The sequence below is a fragment of the Macaca nemestrina genome, chromosome X (genome assembly GCF_043159975.1).
Source record: "Macaca nemestrina isolate mMacNem1 chromosome X, mMacNem.hap1, whole genome shotgun sequence".
Taxonomy (NCBI): Eukaryota; Metazoa; Chordata; class Mammalia; order Primates; family Cercopithecidae; genus Macaca; species Macaca nemestrina.
The window spans coordinates 136,477,703-136,497,272 of record NC_092145.1 but is presented as its reverse complement, the minus strand read 5'-3'; the positions used below and the strand labels follow the sequence as shown (position 1 = coordinate 136,497,272).

The window sequence follows — 19,570 nt, the reverse complement described above, 5'->3', positions numbered from 1 at the left end:
ACCTGCGTTGGTAACAGCAGATCCTTTTTTTTTTTTGAGATGGAGTCTTACTCTGTCACCCAGGCTGGAGTACAGTGGTGCAATCTCAGCTCACTGCAACCTTTGCCTCGCGGGCTCAAGTGACCCTCCTGCCTCAGCCTCCCGAGTAGCTGGGGTTACAGGCACTCACCACCACGCCTGGCTAACTTTTTGTATTTTTAGAAGAGATGGGGTTTCACCATGTTGGCCAGGCTGGTCTTGAACCCCTGGCCTCAAGTGATCTGCTCTCCTCGGCCTCCCAAATTGCTGGGATTACAGGCATGAGCCACTGCACCCGGCCTGACCTTCTTTACTTAGGCTACTGATTCAAATGCGAATCTTTTCTGGAAACACACTCACAGACACACTTAGAAATAATGTTTTACCAGCTATCTGGGCATCCTGTAGCCCATTCAAATGGACACATTAAAATTAACCATCACATCGACTAGATCAGAATTTCCAGGAGTTGGGGCCTGGGAATCTGCATCTTTACCAAGGTGTTCCCTTGTAAATTCGAAAACTATTGCTGTTTTCTTAATCATAAGTGGTCTAGTTTTTATATATTTCATTGCATAATTCTGCTAATTGTTTTGCAAATGAGTAGTGTTATATGGTTCACAGAAAAGTGTGAGAAAGGAGGCCACTAATATCTGTAATGCTTGCCCTACTCCAAAGATTCTTTGAAATTTGAAGGTAATTTTTTCTGCGTGTATATATATTATGGGTATATATTATACATATTTTAAACTTGTTATGGAACATTTCAAATACATATACAAAGAGAATAATGCAACAAACCCCCATATGTCCATCATCCAACTATGTCCATCATCCAACTTCAATCTTGTTTCATGTATATTCCCTCACACACTTCACCCTGAACCCCCCATGTTATTTTCAGTGCTGTTTCTGATATCATATCGTATCATTTTATCTGTAGATATTTTGTTCATGTATCTCTAAGAGATAAGGACTAGTTTTTTTTTTCCTCAAGACAGAGTCTAGCTCTGTCACCCAGGCTGGAGTCCAGTGGGATGATCTCAGCTCACTGCAACCTCTGCCTCCTGGGTTCAAGCAATTCTCCTGCCTCAGCCTCCCGAGTAGCTGGGATTACAGGCATGCATCACCACGCCTGGCTAATTTTTTGTATTTTTAGTAGAGATAGGGGTTTCACCATGTTGGCCAGGCTGGTCTTGAACTCCTGACCTCATGATCTGCCCACCTCGGCCTTCCAAAGTGCTAGGATAACAGGCATGAGCCACTGTGCCTGACTGATAAGGACTAGTTTTTAGACATAATCACACCATCATTACATCTAAATGAATTAACAATACAATAATTTGTTTATATGAGCATATATCCAGTCAGTATTGACAAAATTCAGTGTTCATATTTCTCCAATTGTCTCACATTTTTAGTTTTTTTTTTTTTAATTTATTTTTTTGAGACAGGGTCTCATTCTGTCTCCCAGGCTGGAGTGCAGGGGCATGATCTCATCTCACTGCAGCCTCAACCTCCTGGGCTCAAGCTATCCTCCCAACCTCTGCTTCTTGAGTAGCTGGGACTACAGGAGCCCCACTGTGCCTGGCTAATTATTTTGTATTCGTAGAGGTGGGGGTTCCATCATGTTGTCCAGGCTGGTCTCGAACTCCTGAGCTCACTGGCCTCCCAAAGTGCTAGGATTACAGCATGCGCCACCACACCTTACCTACAGTTTGTTTGAATCAAGATTGAAATGAGCCAGGTGCCGTGGCTTGTGCCTGTAATCCCCCGACTTTGGGAGGCTGAGGCAGGTGGATCACTTGAGTCCAGTTCAAGACCAGCCTGGGCAACATGGCAAAACCCTGTCTCTATGAAAAATACGAAAATTACCTGGCTGTGCTGGTGTGCACCTGCGGTTCCAGCTACTCAAGAGGCTGAGGTGGAAGGATCACTTGAGCTTGGGATGTCGAGGCTGCAGCGAGCTGTGATTGCACTACTACACTCCAGCCTGGGCAACAGAGAGAGACCTTGCCACAAGAAAAAAAAAAATGAAATGAAGTTCATACGCTGCCATTGATTAACATGTCTTTTAAGTCTTTTCTAATCTATTGATTTCCCCTCCTATTTTTTTCTAATAATTTATTCATTGAAGAAATTTTTTAAATGTTGAATTTTTCTTATAATTTGTTTTCTTATAATTTATTTGTTTATTCTTATCTTTCATTTGTCCTTTAGAGTTTCTCATCAACTGGATTTTGTTGACCACATCCCTGTGTTTTAATTGATATGTTTCTCTGTTTCCTCTATTTCCTGTAAACTGGTAGTTAGAGCTAGAAGGTTAATCAAACTTAGGATCAAACTCAGGTTTGATTTTTTTTTTTTTTTGTCTAGTAGCATTTTGTCCTTCCGTCTTGAGGCATATTTCTGGTTTTCTCTCTGCTTAGCAGCCATCAATGATCATTGCCAAGGTCCATTAATTCATTAGGTGTTGCAAAATGGTGATATTCTAATTTCATCAGGACTTCTTCATGTATTAGTTGTAATACTTCTATTAAAAGGAAGGTCCCTTCATCAACTATTTGGTTACTCTGAGGAGTAGATCTTACAGGCTTCATCTCTTTGCCTTTACTGGTTTTCAAAATATTGGTTCCGTAGCATTCTCCAAAAGTGATCATTTTAAAAAATTGAAATATGACTCTCATACTATCAAATTCGCCCTTTTAAAGCATACATACAATTCACTAATTTCTAGTACATTTACAACGTTGTGCAACCATCACCACTAGTTGATCATTTTTAAAGTCTCATAAATTCATTAATATATCCACTGTTTCAATCCATAGCAATTATTTTTTTGACATTCAAATTTTCTTAACGTTAGACAACTGGAGCCTTCTTAAACTGGCTCCTGAAAACTTTCACACACTCCTAGTAAGCTTAGATACTTTCTTCTTTCGCTTTCTGCTATAAGGAGTTGTTCTTGGCTTATCTTATACTTTCCTGCTCCAGCCCTGGAATCAATCACTTCTCCCTTTCCTTTGGTGGAAAACTGTAGAGGCCCCAACTTTGACACCAGAGGTGCTCACTGCTACTGCTCATTGTTTCTAGGTCTCTATATTGATTTATCTCTTTAGTGGAGCTAGTTTGTTTGCTGTGCCCTGTGATTTATAATCCATGAAGAATTTGACTATTATATTCAGGAATTAAACAATGTCTTGTTCAACAAATGACTCATGTAAAAAGCACTGCTTGAAAATCACCTATTTGCCAGTCATTGTTTATTTTAAAATTATTCTCCTTGGGGAGAGTGTGTGGCTTACGGGCTCAGATGAAAAATTATTAATTGGCATTAATTATGGCCAACTGAATTCCAACAGAAGATGCGACTTGCTCACGCTAAGTATAACCTAAGTATCAGGTATCAGATAAATGGTTAATTTTTATAGGGCATGCTTAGTTCAATAAAACTAGGGCCTTTCTGGGGGAAGATAAATATTTTTTAATGTTTGGGATACGAAAAAAAAAAAAAGAATGACCACAACTTTATTCAAGAAGGTGTACATATTTTCATAAGCCAATAATGTATTACTTCTTATTTGAATTCCCATCAGTCTCTGATGTGGAGTGAAAATCAACAGCTTCTTTTTTGACTAATCTTTCTCCGGGAAAATGATTGAAAGGCCTTCTATCGTTTCTGGCTCAAGGACCTATAAACATGTCAGAGATTTTTAGTTAAGTTATTAAAACACTGTCAAAACCGTGAGTAAATGCTTTTAACTATCTGATGTACATTAACAGCTCCGAAGGAACAAATACATTTTAGCACGTAATCAAAATTCCTTTTACTGCTTTGAAACTAGCTATTTTGTATTCATAGCATTCTCTTTTGAAATGTTCTGCTCTCGACCTCCCTAGATAAAATTTCCTTTTATTATGTTTACTTGAGAAAATGAAAGTACTTAGGAATGTTTTTATTTTGCCTTACACAGCCTCCTTATTCGAGTTCCCCAAGGGCAAGCACATCTTTGTTACTTCCTGCGCCCAGAATTCTAAAGGTGCCTAATACGAAAACAATTATCAAAATTATCAAGGCAAGATAGGCTGCAGTAGGTCCTTTAAGTGCAAGATGTCTGGTGCTTAATTACCAAATGCTTTCAAGGATCTTAGGTGTCCTCAAGGTCCTATTGTGAGTACTTTCATAAAATGCATTTTGTATTTTATCACATCAAACAATTTCTGATCTCTGCTGTTTACACTTCCTTTTCATCTTCACTTTATCATGAGTATAATACTAAGTGTACTTCTAGTGAAATGATTTTTATCATTGTTCTTTTACCAGTTTAACAATGTTCTTTACAGACTTCCATAAATGGGCTTAAAGTACAAATTACTTTACTTTTTTTTTAAACTTAAGAAAATATAGTTGACCTTATCTGTATAGTCATCTATAAAATAACCGGACTTTATAAAGTTTGCTGGACTTTCATAAAGGTTTATCTAATCTAATAGAACTAGACCATCCTTTCTTTGTTTCCCACCCAAGTTAACAGTCTCTTCCTGTATGAAAAGTAATGACAAAGGGCTTTTTGAAAGTATCAATCCCTAAACTACTTGTGATCTTTTAAACTGAGAAAACATCTTTTTCTTTTATGCGTGCCTTGGACACTGTTTTCTTAAGTGCTTTACACTGGTGGATGTATAAGTATTTGATGGTAATTATGGAAAAACTAACAATAATGGTGACATTAGGTTTTTTTGTCTTGAACATGCTGCTTACAGTTGCATGGATGATGAAGTGAGGCTCTATTCTTTTTTTTTTTTTAATAGAGACGAGGTCTCACCATGTTACCCAGGCTAATCTTGAACTCCTGGGCTCAAGCGATCCTCCCGCCTCAGCCTCCCAAAATGCTGTGATTACAGGAGTGAGCCAGGGAACCTGGCTTCCATTCTTGCCATTCCGTAGCATCAAACTGAGGCCTTTGGAAAGTACTTAAACGCTGGTTATCAGTGTTTTGAAATATTAATGTGGGTGGCCGGGCACAGTGGCTCACACCTGTAATCCCAGCACTTTGGGAGGCCGAGGCGGGTGAATTACCTGAGGTCAGGAGTTCGAGACCAGCCTGGCCAACATGGTGAAACCCCGTCTCTACTAAAAAAATAGAAAAATTAGCCAGGTGTGGTGGCACGCGCCTGTAATCCCAGCTATTTGGGAGGCTGAGTCAGGAGAATCGCTTGAACCCGGAAGGCGGAGGTTCGGTGAGCCGAGATGGCGCCACTGCACTCCAGCCTGGGAGCGCAAGAAGTATTAATGTGGGCACACAAGCTATTTCTCGTTTTTTTTCTTTTTTTTTTGATTGACACAACATTGCTTAGTTTCACTTACCTTTCTGTAAAGTTTCTGTGAAAGTGTGTATCACAGCCTGATGTAATTTTTATAAACAATGAATACATGCTGTTACTATTTTTGAAAGGAAATTTAATCTCTCGGAAAAATTCAGACTAAAGCCCCGCGAGGAAAATTACCATCCAGTGCGTGCTCAGAGATTTCTTCTTACTCTACTTTTGTTTTTCCTTTTTGAAAGCATTTGTGATTGAGAGATGTCTGAGGGAAGGGACAAATTGCATTCTGGGAGTTTTAAAGAGTTATGTCAGGCAACTAAAATACGTGGCCTCTGTATTTAGAGATTTCACACCAGTATACTATTTGCTTTATAATTTTTGTGTTTCTTATTGTTTACAAATGTCTTTTAACATTTAGTGCTGTGTGGAAGGATAGCATGCCAGATTCCAGATTAATGTAAAGACTCCACTATTTAACTTTTCCCTAGTAACTTTAAGAGTTTGGGTTCCAAGTTCAGCATGGAAAGATAGCATAAACATTTAAACTAAGTAAAGTGCAAAATGCACATTTTTGAAGTTGGTAAGTGCTGTTTAATCATTTTCCTCTTCTCTCCCGTCTTTTGAAACTTCAAAAGGCTTGTTTAAGCAGTTTAAAAAAAAAAAAATCCATACCCAATTGGGCTCCTCTCTATTAAGGAATGTGGAAAATTCATGATTTATGAAACGATGACACCAGTCTTACATTTCACAGGCTCCCCAAGCTCTGAAACACGGGTACATAGGAAAATACACAGAAAATTCCTGTTCTTTGCAACGTGCGAAACGTTTCAAAATGCAACTTTGCTCATCTCCCTCCCCCGTACAAACTAATAAAATCAGTTTGGCTCTCTGACTGCTTATTTTTAAAAAGTAGACGGCCTGGTAGGTGCTCTAGGGATAACCCTTCTCCCCCCATTCCACCCCCCTTCCCGCACACCCTTTTAGACTGGCAAGCCCGTTTTCATTTTATTTCAAAGATTTTTTTTTTTTTTTTTTTTTTTTTTAAAGCGAAGGCAGGGGACGGCGGGGGTTGCTAAATTTATCTTCCTCCCCAGCCACGGGGATGAAGAAAACACATTTACTGCGGGCGGGGGTCTGAGGGCCTGCAAACAACTCGAGCTGGAGCCTCGGCCAGGACTGGCGCGAGAGGCGGTAGGTCTCCGGGGAGGCCCCCGGGGGGCGGCCGCGGCCCACGGGACATGGTGGGGGGCGGCCGGGCCGCCTGCCTCTCCGCGGGGTCCGCCGACCGCGGCCCCGCGCGGGCTTTACGGCCGAGGCGGCGGCAGCGGCGCGTGTGTGGCGGCGGCGGGCGGGAGCGCGGAGGAGGTGGAAAGAAGGGGGGCGCTGTCACTGAGACTCCGGCCGCCGGAGACCCCGCCGCAGCGAGGCCACTGGGCTCCCCGGTCGCGGGGCGGGAACGGCGCCGACCCGGGGCGCCAGAGGGACCCACCGGGCGGAGGAGGGGGCCTGTCTACCCTTCCGCATTTTCCTGGGTCTCTCTCCCGGGCGGTGACGTGACGTGCTGACGGCGGGCCCGTGCCGGGGAGCTGGGCCGCTTTTTGTCAGCTCCGAGCTCGGCCCCTCCTCCCTCCCTCCGCCCGCCCCACCAGCCGGAGCCCGGCCCAGTGCTCCAGAGAAAGGCCGGCCTGCAGCACCCGCCACCGTCGCCGGCCGCCCGCACGCCCGTCCGGTGAGTCCCGGGTGCCGCCGCGGCCGCGGGGCCTAGTGTGCGCACAGCGGCCTGGTCTTGGCCTGGTCGGCGGCCCGCAAGGCGCCCTCCCGCGCTAGGCCGGGCGGCGTGGCGTGCGGCGCCGAGCAGGCCCCGAGGAGGCCGCAGTTAGGCCCGGGGAGGAGCCCGGCTGCCCCGAGCGGCGGCGGAGGCGCGCTCCGTAAGCGGGCGGGGGTTGGGGGAGGGTCGCCCGGTTGTGCCGGAGGCGGCCGAGGGGCACCGAGTCGGCTCCGCGGCCGACCCGGGGCACCGCGCCGGTGTGAGGCCTGGCGAGGAGGCGAAGGCTGCAGGCGTGAGGTGAAGGCCGCAGGCCGGCCGGGCCGATTTTCGCTATGTAAATATCGGTGAGGGGGGGAGGGACGGGGGACAAGATGGCGGCGGCTCGGCGCCTGCTGCAGGGGACGATAGAGGGGGTTGCCGGGAGGGGGAGCCGCCATCTTGGAGGCGGTGTCTGGAGAGAAAATTCCGCTACAGCCCGTGAGGGGGGGTGGGAGAGCGGGCGGCGGCAGCAGCGGCGCCGGTGACGGGTCCCGGAGGCCCGGCGCGTTGGCGTGTGCGCGCGGAGGGGCGTGCTCGCTCCCCGTGGCGGCCATTGCCCTTGCCGCCATGATGAGCGCTCGGGCTCCAGGCGCTCGGCGGCAGCGCCACCTTCCTGCCTTGCCTTCCGCAGCCCCGTGACTGGCTGCAGTTTCCGCTGCGTTTCAGCTGAGCTGCCGCAGGCGGCGACCGCCGCCTCCCGGGCGCCGGGACTATTTCACCCTCAGAGCCCCCGGCCCTGCGCCTTTACCCCGCGCCTGTAGCCACTCGAGGGCAGTCGGGGCAGGTGGCAGTCCGGACACCTGAGCTTACAGGGCATACGGGACCCCAGGAAATGTTATTTTTGCTTAAGTCAAATCTGTGTGGGTGCTAAGGTGTTTTCGATGCGGTTGTTTTCCCAACAATCTTTACCGCCCAGAGTATCTGAATAAAGAAAAATAAAGATTGATGGGAAAGTTTTTGCCATTCTTTTGTCCTATAGGAAAAAAAATTACACAACACGAAAGCGGAGGAATGAAATTTTGAATCATTCGTACTCATTTATGTGGAAACAACTTTCTTGAAACACGATTTAAGCAATTAGTGATCTGTTAGTGGTATTTTTTGATTGAGGAATAAGAAGGGCAGACGTTTTCTATTTTCGTATTGGTGGACAACTTAGTGTGGTGCATATTGTGCATTTGTCTGTCATGTTATTTCGATTTTTCATTTGTGAAGTTTTAAGGCGGAGTTTCATTCCCTAACGTACTTTTTTTATTGCACACTGTACAACTTTCTTGATAAACTGGGAGTCTACTGTTAGCGATGCACCGTGCTAGATGCTAAGAAACATTAAAAAGGTTCTTGTAATGCAGACGGTGGCTTCAAGAAGTCTTATGTTTAGAGGTAGGTGGGGCAAGGTGAAATGCAGTAAAGTGAGAGGTACAACTAATTACTGGGATTTCCGAGGGAAGCAAGATTCCTATTGGAGGATCAGGGAGGGACGGGTTCCTGAAGTATTAATAGGTGGCATTTTGAGAAGGTTACCGAGGGATGGGTAGGACTTTGTTAGGTAGAGGTGGAGGTGGAGAAAGGACGTTTCAAGGGTGAAGCTTCTTCAGTAAACAGTAAGTATTTACAGTTTGGCAAAAGTGGATGGTATTGGTAGGGGAGTGGTGGGAATTCAGGCTAGAAAAGTTAGATTGCAGAAGAGCTTGCTTGCCAGGTGAAGGGTCTCATACTCAATGGGGGAGGCAGCAGGGGTGCCCTCAACTAGAAGAGTGATGGCACACCTGAGCTGCACCTGGTTATTTACTTACTTATTTTTTATTTTGAGACAGGTTCTTGCTATATTGCCCCAGGCTGGTCTCGAACTCCTGGGCTCAAGCCGTTCTCCCGCCTCCCACTGCCCGCCTCCCACTGCTGTCTGTTCCCTGAGCTGTGCTTTACGGTACTTAGTAGTTCCATTGGACTAGGAAAAGTTTCAGAGTTGAAAAATAATGAGAGTAGTACGTTGATCAGTGTTTTTTTTTTTTTTTTTTATCAGAACGATTACAAGAATGTTCAGAAGTTAAGCACATTTTGCTACTTTTGGAACGATGCGTCTCTGTTAAGACATCTGCTCCTTTTTTCTGTCGTGATTTCTCATCCGAAATAATCTTTTGCTCAGAGTTGTCAGAATTTCTGTGGTACACAAATAGGGAGGAGTTTCTAACATTTGATTTACCATAGTTGGAAAGTACAGGACTAGTGCTGTGGATTATTTGACGAAAATGAGAAATGAGTATTCCCGTGGTAATTTTTTTTTTCTTTTCTTTTCTTTTTTTTTTTTTTTTGAGACCGAGTCTCGCTCAGGCTGGAGTGCAGTGGTGTGATCTTGGCTCATTGCAACCTCTGCCTCCCGGGTTCAAGTGATTCTCCTGCCTCAGCCTCCCAAGTAGCTGGGACTACAGGATCCTGCCACGAGGCGGGGTTTCATGTTGGCCAGGCTGGTCTCGAACTCCTGACCTCAAGTTATCTGCCTGCCTTGAACTCCCAAAGTGCTGGGATTACAGGCATGAACCACCGTGCCCTGCCTGTTTCCTATAATTTTATGATGTAAACCTTTAGGTGGCATAGATACCCGTTTTCAGTTTTTCCGTTTTTCTAGACTGTAACAGGTCATGAGCAGCAGTGCTCCATGAAAGGGCTGGAGGGAATGCGAGTCTCATGTTTATTATAAAGGGCTGTGGTTTAGAAAAGTTCGAGAAACAGTGCATTGCATGAGGCTGACTAGAAGTAAGTTGCGAAGGCGGGCTGTGGTTGTTGAGGTGTTAAGGGTAAACATAAACTTAGAAGAACCAGGTGCTTTTATATTTTGACAGCTGGGAAAGACATAGAAGAACTATTAAGAAGATAGAATTGTTTTGCTGCCCAGTACAGCAACAGTGGATGTTCAAGATTAAGATTAGAGTCAAGTTGTGTGATTAAGACAGGTAAGTGTGTAGTTTAGTTTCAATTAGAAATGGTTAAATATAAAATTATTTCTGCCTGAAAGGGTAGACCTTGAAACTTTGGGAAACTTTGGAAAATTGACTGGTGGAACACCTTCGAATCCAACCACCCTGGATAAATAAGGTGTTAGTTTTTAATTTCTGTATATTTTTCAGATAGATGCAGATTTCTTTTTTTAAGAAAACATGCTCAAGAATGTGTTACAATGTTTTTTTCCACATTGCTTTTTGTAAATGCTTACTCTCATTGCAAATGCTTCCTCTCACTTAACCCATCTAGACTGATACTGTCACTGATAATCTTCTTTGTATTATTTATTCTTGTGTACACTGGCAATTCCAAACTTTTTTTCACTCTTGAAACTACTCAACTGGTCCTTGAAATCTCTCACCTTCAGCAAAGATTACCCAATCTTTTACTTCACTGAGAAGGGTAGATGGCCATCTGATAAAGAGCCAAGTCTCCCTACCTTCCGCTTCGTGCCTTTCCTCTGTCTTCACCTAGGCCTTCCTCCTTTTGCCGCAGGGGGGATTGCAGGAGGGATTGCTCTCTCACAGGCCCCACTGCTGCTCTGCGCGTGCTCTTCACCGTGGCTGCCTCCTTAGGGACGGAGCTCTGTCCGTGATGCCGTCTCTTGCATCATTATCCTCTCTTTACAAATATTCCTAGGTTTGCTCATCTTACAAAAACCTCACCTATCTTCACTTTCTTTTCATCCCACTTATTCTTAAACCCAGTATTTCCCGAATTGGGAAACTTGCACAGCATGTTAACAGGTGTATTATATAAAAGTGCTCTGTGTTTCAGAAACTCTGTGCCTTCTCTGTCTTCTATGGTGGGATTCCTCTTAATTTAGCATTTAATGTATTATATTTGAACTGTGTGTTTATGTTTTTCTCTTCTACACTGTGAATATAGAGACAAGTTCTCATTTATCTTTGTCTCCAAGCAGTACCTGGCATATGGACCATTATCTCTAAAAGCAATCATTTCAGTTATTGGGTGCAGAGAATTTTATGTAGTTGAATAGTTTTCAGCTGTTCAAAATCAGGTATCTAGTCAGTGTGTTTTTTGACTAAGGGATATACATATTAAGGCACACTTATTAGGGCACCAGGTCAAGGAGTAACCCCCTCCCGCCACCCCTTATCTGATTGGAATATGGCCAGCCTATTCTTATTCCTGCCAAATTATTTTTCCAGACAACATTTTATAAAACCCAGGTATCTTGTAATTGTATTTTACTCAAAGGAAGTATACTCTAAGGAAATTGTGTGGCCTTGAGTACACAGCCATTAGGCATTTAAAAAATATATTTAAAAAGTGTTATGGAATATTTTAAAATTACCGAAAATCAGAATCACCCAGATTTAAGAGCCCTTAATGTTTTGCTACATATTTGATTCATATCTTTTTGTTGTTTAAAGAAATAAAATCTCACAGATTGAAAGGGTCCCTCCCCATCCTCTTTCTGTCTTCTTTTCACCAGAAGTAACCACTTGTACCAATATGTATGTACCAAAACAATATCAGGTATCGCTTGTGTGTTCGACTTTACATAAACAGTATCATAACCATACCTTATATATTATTTTCACTTAACAGTGTGTTTTTGAGATTTATCCATGCAATGTGTTTATCTAGTCCAGCAGTTTTCAAAGTGTGCTCCAGGGATTCCTGGGGATCCCTAAGATTGTTTCAGGGGGTCCATGAAGTCAAAACTATTTTCGTAATACTTTTTATTTGCCCTTTTCACCCACATTTTCGTGTATACTATAGGAATACTGTACAGAGGCTGCATGACATATGGTATCATAATGGATGGAATGCAGAAACGCTTATGGGAATCCAGCCGGCTTCTATTAAGCCAGATATGAAAGAGATTTGCAAAAATGTAAAACAGTGCCACTCGTTTTATTATTATTTTTTGTTTAGAAAAATAGTTATTTTAAAATAAATATGCAGCCATAAAAAAGAACGAGATCATGTCTTTTGCTGAAACATAGATGGAGCTGGAGGCTGTTATCCTTAGCAAACTAACAGGAACAGAAAACCAAATACTGAATATTCTCACTTACAAGTGGGAGCTAACTGATGAAGATAAAGAAGGAAACAACAGACACTGGGGGTCTACTAGAGGGTGAAGGGAGGGAGGAGGGAGAGGATCAGAAGAGATAACTATTGGGTACTGGGCTTAAATACCTGGGTGGTGAAATAATCTGTACCACAAACCCCCGTGACACAAGTTTACCTGTGTAACAAACCTTCACATGTACTCCTCAACCTAAAATAAAAGTTATAAAAGATATCTCAACAAAAGGGATAAAAAGAATAAAAAAAAGTATTTTTATGGGTTAATAAGTGCTTTTAAAGGTCTCAGTTTTAATTTCTAGTATGATGAACATCTATAGATACGACCCACATAAAAACTCTTCGTGGTCCTTAATTTTTGTTTTTTGTTTTGTTTTTTAAATTGTATTGTGCTCCTTAATTTTTAAGAATGCAAAGGAGTCCTGAGACCACGAAGTTTGAAAACTGCTGGTCTGGTTCATTCATTTTATTTGTATTTCAGTGTATAAATATACTGTGGTTTATTTATCTATTTTTGGAGGGACCGATAGGCTCTTTGCAGTTTCTGAATTTCAAACACTACTGCTATGAACATCCTTATACATGGTTTGTCTTTCTTGGGATTATATACATATAGTAGAAGTAGAATTGCTTCATTTAGGAAGTCTGTGCATTGTCAACTTTACTGGGAATTGCCAAAGTGGCAGATTGTCTTCTATTTGACACTCCTGCCAGCTGTGTTTGATCCCGTTTCTCCAAATCACTGCCAAAGGATTAGATTTTGCAATTTTTCCCCAATCTGTTGGGTATAAATGGCATCTCCTTGCTATTTGCATTTTGCATTTCTAAGATTACTAGTGAGGTTGACCTTTTTTTCCTCCATATATTTATTGGCCATCAGAGTATTCTGTGAATTGCTTGTGCATATATACCTTTGGTCCATTTTTCTGTTGGATTGTTGCCTCCTCCTTATTGGTATATGGGTTTTATTTATTTATTTTTATTTTTTTGAGGTGGAGTCTTGCTCTGTTGTCCAGGCTGGAGTGCAGTGGCACATGGTCTGGGCTCACTGTAGCCTCTGCCTCCCAGGTTCAAGCAATTGTCTTGCCTCAGCCTCCTGAGTAGCTGGAATAACAGACACCTGCCACCACGCCCAGTTAATTTTTGTGTTTTTAGTAGAGACAGGGTTTCACCATGTTGGCCAGGCTTGTCTTGAACTCCTGAGCTCAAGTGATCGGCCCTCCTTGGCCTCCAAAAGTGCTGGGATTACAGGTGTGAGCCACTGTGGCTGGCTGGTTTATGGGTTTTATATTCTGGATACTAATTTGTGATTATATACACTGAAAATATCTTTTTCTGGTCTGTGGCTTGGCTTTTAACTCTGTGGAAAATTTTTTATGTAGGACTTCTTAATATGATGGTAGTCAGTTCTCAATTTTTTTCATTTATGGCTTGTGTTTTATTATGTCTTCAATAAATTCTTCCTTTACCCCAAGGTTGTAGTGATACTGTGCTTTTTCATATTAAGTCATTAATTCACCGGAGTTTTTTCTGTATTGTGTGACATAGGAATCATGTCTTTTTCATGTGGATTTATCAAATAGTTCAGCATTTCTCCCCACTGATTTGTAATGCAACTCCTGAGGTATATCATATTCCTGCATATGTATCTGTTTTTAGTTTCTCTCTTTTAGTTTCATTGACCTGTTTGCCTATCTCAATATCTATATTATCCTGATTTAATAATAATGATTTTATAATTAAAACTTAATATATATTCTTTTCCTTCAGGATTATTTTAGCTGTTTTCCTCCCTTTGCTTATTTTGGGGTTAGTTTGTCAATTTCTGTGAAAACTGTTGGATTTTTATATTTGCCTCAAATTTATAGAATAAATACATAGATTCATGTAGATAAATGCTAATAGAGCTGGGATTTGAATTCTGGGTATGTGCTACTACTTTTCATAAAGCTCTCGCACAACTTTTATTATATATTTTTGTTAGATACTGTGTAATTTTGTTGTCATTGTGAATAGGATTTTCTTTTAGTTATAATTTCTATTATTGCTGATGTATAAGGATCACTGTTGACTTACATGTATTAATCAAGTAACCTTGCTGAACTCGCATCATATTACATAGATTCTGAGGTACACTTTTCCCCCCTACATCTTCACATATCTGAAATCAAAATAGATCTTTGATGGTGTCCTATAATCACTGTTATCTAGGCAGCAGTCATGATGTAGTTATCATTGCCTGCACATGCACAAACTTGGTCAGGGCTCTTCATTTTGTCATCACTTTAAATGAGTATGTGCATTGTTGTATTGTTATTTCATGCCAAACAATAAAACTGGAGGTGGAAGAAATTGCGAAGTGTGTGTCTGCCTTGAAAGAAAATCCCATAAATAATAATGGATCATTTTAAGAAGTGCTGCATCACCAACACTCTTATTGGCAGAGCACAATATTGTTAGCAACAGTTGAACAGTTTTAAGTGGAAAAGCAATCCATAGTAGGACCTTGAATGTGAAGTTGTAGGAATACCTTAACAGTTTATTTTGCTGCTTTTTCTTTTTGGAGATGGAGTCTTGCTCTGTCGCCCAAGGTGGGGTGCAGTGGCACGATCTCGGCTCACTGCAACTTCCACCTCCCAGGTTCAAGCAATTCTCCTGCTTCAGCGTCCCAAGTAGCTGGGACTACAGGCGCACGCCGCCATGCCCAGCTAGTTTTTTATATTTTACTCGAGACAGGGTTTTACCGTGTTGCCCAGGCTGTTCTTGAACTCCTGAACTCAGGCAATCCGCCCGCCTCAGCCTCCCAAAGTGCTAGGATTACAGGCATGAGCCACGGCGCCTGGCCAATTTCTTTTGCTTCTTATGCACAAGATGTGATAAAAGTCTGTCTAAATAAGTCTGAATTGTCTTGATAAATCTAGAGTGAAAATCCTAGATAATAAGAAAATACTGTATCAGTTTAATTGGCATTTTTTTTTCTTAGTCGTGTGTAAAATAAGGGTACAGCTTACAATCAGTATCTTCAGAGTCAGAGAAATGTAGTCGTAATAACAGTTCATGGCTGGGTGTGGTGGTTCACGCCTGTAATCCCAGCACTTTGGGAGGCCAAGACAGGCAGACTTCGTCTCAAAACAAAACAGACAAACAGAAACACAGTTCATAATTCTTTTGTATTTTCTAAGTAGTTTTCATGTCTGTGAATAATACAGTTTTTTTTCTTCTTTTCCATTCCTTCTTGCCTCCTATTTCTTGTTCTGGTTTTACTGCATTGACTAATTCCTCTATTGAAGTGTTCAGTAGAAGCATTGATAATGGGCATCCTTCCCTAGTTTAATGGAGTGCTTCTAATGTTTTGTCATTAAATATGATATTGTAGTGGGCTTTTTTGAGAGGGGGTGCTGATGATATTTTTATTTATTTATTTTGAACTAGGGTCTTGTTCTGTCGCCCAGGCTGGAGTGCAATGGTGTGATCTCCGCTCACTGCAACCTCCACCTACGGGGTTCAAGCCATTTTCCTGCCTCAGCCTCCCAGGTAGCTGGAACTACAGGCATGTGCCACCGTGCCCAGCTAATTTCTTTTTTTTTTTTTTTTTTTTTTGTATTTTTAGTGGAGATGGGGTTTCACCATCCTGGCCAGGCTGGATGATATTTTTTAGTTGCAGTTCTCTTTTACTTATCATTTTATAGTTTCTACCGTGAGCAGGATTTTAATTTTGCTAATGCTTTTGCTACATCTATTGGTGTGATGAAGTTCATTACTCTTCTGTTTTATTTTTAGTTTTTTTATTTTTCATTTTGAGATGGGGTCTTGCTCTGTTGCCCAGGTGGGAGTGCATGGCTCACTGCAGTCTTGACCTTCTGGGCTCAAGCCATCCTCCCACCTCAGCCTCCCAAGTAGCTGGGACCATAGGCATGTGCCACCATGCTGGACTGATTTTTAAAATTTTTTTGTAGAGACGGTCTTGCCAGGTTGCACAGGCTAGTCTTGAACTCCTGGTCTCAAGCAATTGTCCTGTCTGGGCCTCCAAAAGAGCTGGGATTATAGGCGTGAGCTACAGTGTGGGTCCTACATTTTCTATTTTAAACTGTTTTTGGATTCCTGGATATTTGCATATCTTTGTTATTGCCATGTACTTTTCCTTTTTTATGTAATCTTGTTTGGATAACAAAGTTATATTAACCTCATAAGATAAATTGGGGAGTATTTCTTTCTTTCTTTCTTTCTTTTTTAAAACAGTTGCTATTTAATAGAGACAATCTGTTTCTTTTCTTTTTTTGGAGACAGAATCTTTCTCTGTCGCCCAGGCTGGAGTGCAGTGGCATGATCTCGGCTTACTGCAATCTCTACCTCCCTGGTTCAAGTGATTCTCCTGCCTCAGCCTCCTGAGTAGCTGGGATTACAGGTGCCCGCCACCATGCCCGGCTAATTTTTGCAGTTTTTAGTAGAGGCGGGTTTCACCATGTTGGCCAGGCTGGTCTCGAACTCCTGACCTCAGGTGATGGGCCTACCGTGACCTCCCTAAGTGCTGGGATTACAGACGTGAGCCACCTTGTCCGAGCAAGACGATCTGTTTCTTAAAAGTAAGAACCCATCTGTGAAATTATCTGTGCTTGGTGTCTTCTGAGTGTAAATTTGTAGTTTCTGATAATTGTTTCTTTCATGATGATGTCTTTTTTTTAGCTGTTCTTGAGGTTTTTTTGGTCATTTATACAAAGTGAACAATTTTATAGAAAAATATTAAATTTCAGATGCATTATTATAAAATACAGATTTCCCTGATGACTTTTGAAAACCTAATTTTGTTAGTTTGTTCCTTTTTTTCTGATCAGTATTGCCAGTAGCTGCCTTTATTATTAGACTTTTAACATAGTTATTTTTATTGATCCTTTCTATTTCTACTCCTGTGGTTAATATTTTCCTTCTGATTTATTTGCATTCATTCTGACATTTAAAAATTTAGAGGCTTAGCTCATTCATATTTAATCTATTTTTATAATATATACACTAAAAACTATGAAATTTTCTCTAGACTATAATTGGATGCTATTTAAAAAAATTGAAATTTTTTTTTTTTTTTTTTGAGAGTGGGTCTCGCTCTGTCGCCCAGGGTGGGGTACAGTGGTGTGCTCTCGGCTCACTGTAACCTCCGCCTCCCGAATTCAAGTGATTCTCTTGCCTCAGCCTCCTGAGTAGCTGGGATTACAGACGTGCACCAGCATACCCGGCTAATTTTTGTATTTTTAGTAGAGACAGGGTTTCACCGTGTTAGCCAGGCTGGTTTCAAACTCCTGACCTCAGGTTATCCACCCGCCTCGGCCTCACAAAGTGCTGGGATTACAGGCGTGAGCCACTGAGCCCAGCCAAAATGTACATATTTATGGGGTAGAGTCATTATGTACATGTATACAATGTAATGGTCAAATCAGGGTAATTAGCATATCTGTCACTTCAGCATTTATCATTTCTCTGTGTTGGGAACATTCAGCATCCTTTCTTCTAGATATTTGAAAATACACAATGAATTACTTTTAACTATAATCACCCTACAGTGCTATAGAACACTAGAACTTATTCCCCCTATTTAGCTATAATGTTGTATCTGTTAACCAGCCTTTCCCTATCTCTGGATACTATGATTTTTGACATGAATTGGTTTTTATTATTTAGTTCTAAATATTTCGTGATCTCCATAATTTTCCTGTTGCCCATTAAAATTATTTAGAACTTTGTATTTATAGGATTTTCTTTTTGTATTACTGTTATCTCTGTGATTTGTTTCTAATTTTATTGTATTATACTTGGGGAACACTGAGATGCAAAAATCAACTCTGTTTCTCTATACCAGCAGCAAACAATTTGAAAATCAAATTTGAAAACTAATATAATTTATAGTAAGGTCAAAGAACATCTGATACCTTGAAATAAATCCAACAAAGTGTACCAAGGCTTTCAATAAAAACCTTACTAAAATAAATGAAAGAAGACCTAAATTAATGGAAAGAGATAACCATGTTCATTGGATTGGAAGTGTCAGTATTGTAAAGATGTCAGTTCTCTCTAAATTGATATATACAGAAGTTCAGTGCAATCGCAGTAAATATCTCAATAGGGCTGTTGCTGCTGCTGCTGCTGGTTTTTTTTCATTTGGATAGGCTGGTTCTCAAATTTATATAGAAAGGCACAGGGCCAAGAATGGCAAAGGCAATCTTGAGAAAAAGTTGGAAGACTTACACTAACATATATCAACACTGATTATAAAGCTACAGTGATTAAATTAGTGGGTGCAAAGCCAGATTGACCAATGGCACAGGATAGAGTCCAAAAGTTGACCTACACATACAAGGTCAGTTGATTTAAAGATAGGTATATTGGGATTTTGATTGAATGTAGAGGTTAATTAAGGGAGAATTGATACTACTAATCTAACATATTCTTTTTTTTTTTCTTTAAAGACAGTCTCCCTCTGTCGCCCAGGCTGGAATGTAGTGCAGTGGTGCAAACTCGGCTCACTGCAACCTCTGCCTTCTGTGTTCAAGTGATTTTTCTGCCTCAGCCTCCTGAGGCTTTTGTATTTTTAATGGAGACGGAGTTTCACCATGTTGGCCAACCTGGTCTCAAACTCCTGACCTCAAGTGATCTACCTGTCTCAGCCTCCCAAAGTGCTGGGATTACAGGTGTGAGCCATTGCACCTGGCCCTAATGTAACATATTCAAAAGCAAGATTGCTTTCTCTATTTATTTGTCTTAAAAGAAAAAAAAAAAGAAATCCCTAGCTGGGCGTGGTGGCGCATGCCTGTAGTTCTAGCTACTCGGAAGGCTGAGGCAGGAGAATCGCTTGAACCCGGGAGGTGGAGGTTGCGGTGAGCTGAGATCGCACCATTGCACTCCAGCCTGGGCAACAAGAGTGAAACTCTGTCTTAAAAAAAAAAAAAAAAATTCCCACACAGTAGAGTTTTTAATTACTCTTATCAGTGGGGTTTTTTCATTCTTAAGTGTTTACATACGAAAGCTTTTGTCTTCAAATATATTAATTTTGTACCAGCACACTTTATGAATTTATACTGATAATAGTTTTTCAGTTGATTCTCTTGGATTTCCTAGATACAGCATATGCAAATAAGTTTAATTTCCTTCAAATAATAATTATGTCTTGTATTGTATTTCATCATCTTACCTAATTGCGCTGGCTGGCATTTCTCACACAATCCTATAATAATAGTATTAATGGCCATTCTTGTCTTAATTTTGACTTTAGAGGGAATACTTCTAATGTTTTACCTTAGGTTTAATAGATGTCTTTGTTATAAAGTGATGACTGACATCATTCTCATATCCCAAAACACACATTCTGACATG

At 41.4% G+C, this 19,570-nt stretch overlaps 1 protein-coding gene across 9 annotated transcripts in view; it reads left to right on the top strand.

Moving 5' to 3' along the window:
• Positions 1 to 6,394: 6,394 nt before the first annotated feature.
• The window catches only part of LOC105478239 (zinc finger protein X-linked), a 66,152-nt gene continuing 52,976 nt past the window's right edge, over positions 6,395 to 19,570 (top strand). The window contains exons 1-2 of one of the 9 annotated variants that reach the window (XM_011735368.3): positions 6,797 to 7,072; positions 9,991 to 10,101. The gene's annotated coding sequence lies outside the window, so the exon portion shown is untranslated. Of the gene's footprint in view, positions 6,535 to 6,796; positions 7,073 to 7,756; positions 9,078 to 9,158; positions 10,102 to 15,831; positions 16,795 to 19,570 lie in introns of those variants that run through there. The other 8 variants (XM_011735369.3, XM_011735367.3, XM_011735371.2 and 5 more) reach the window with 8 other exon arrangements.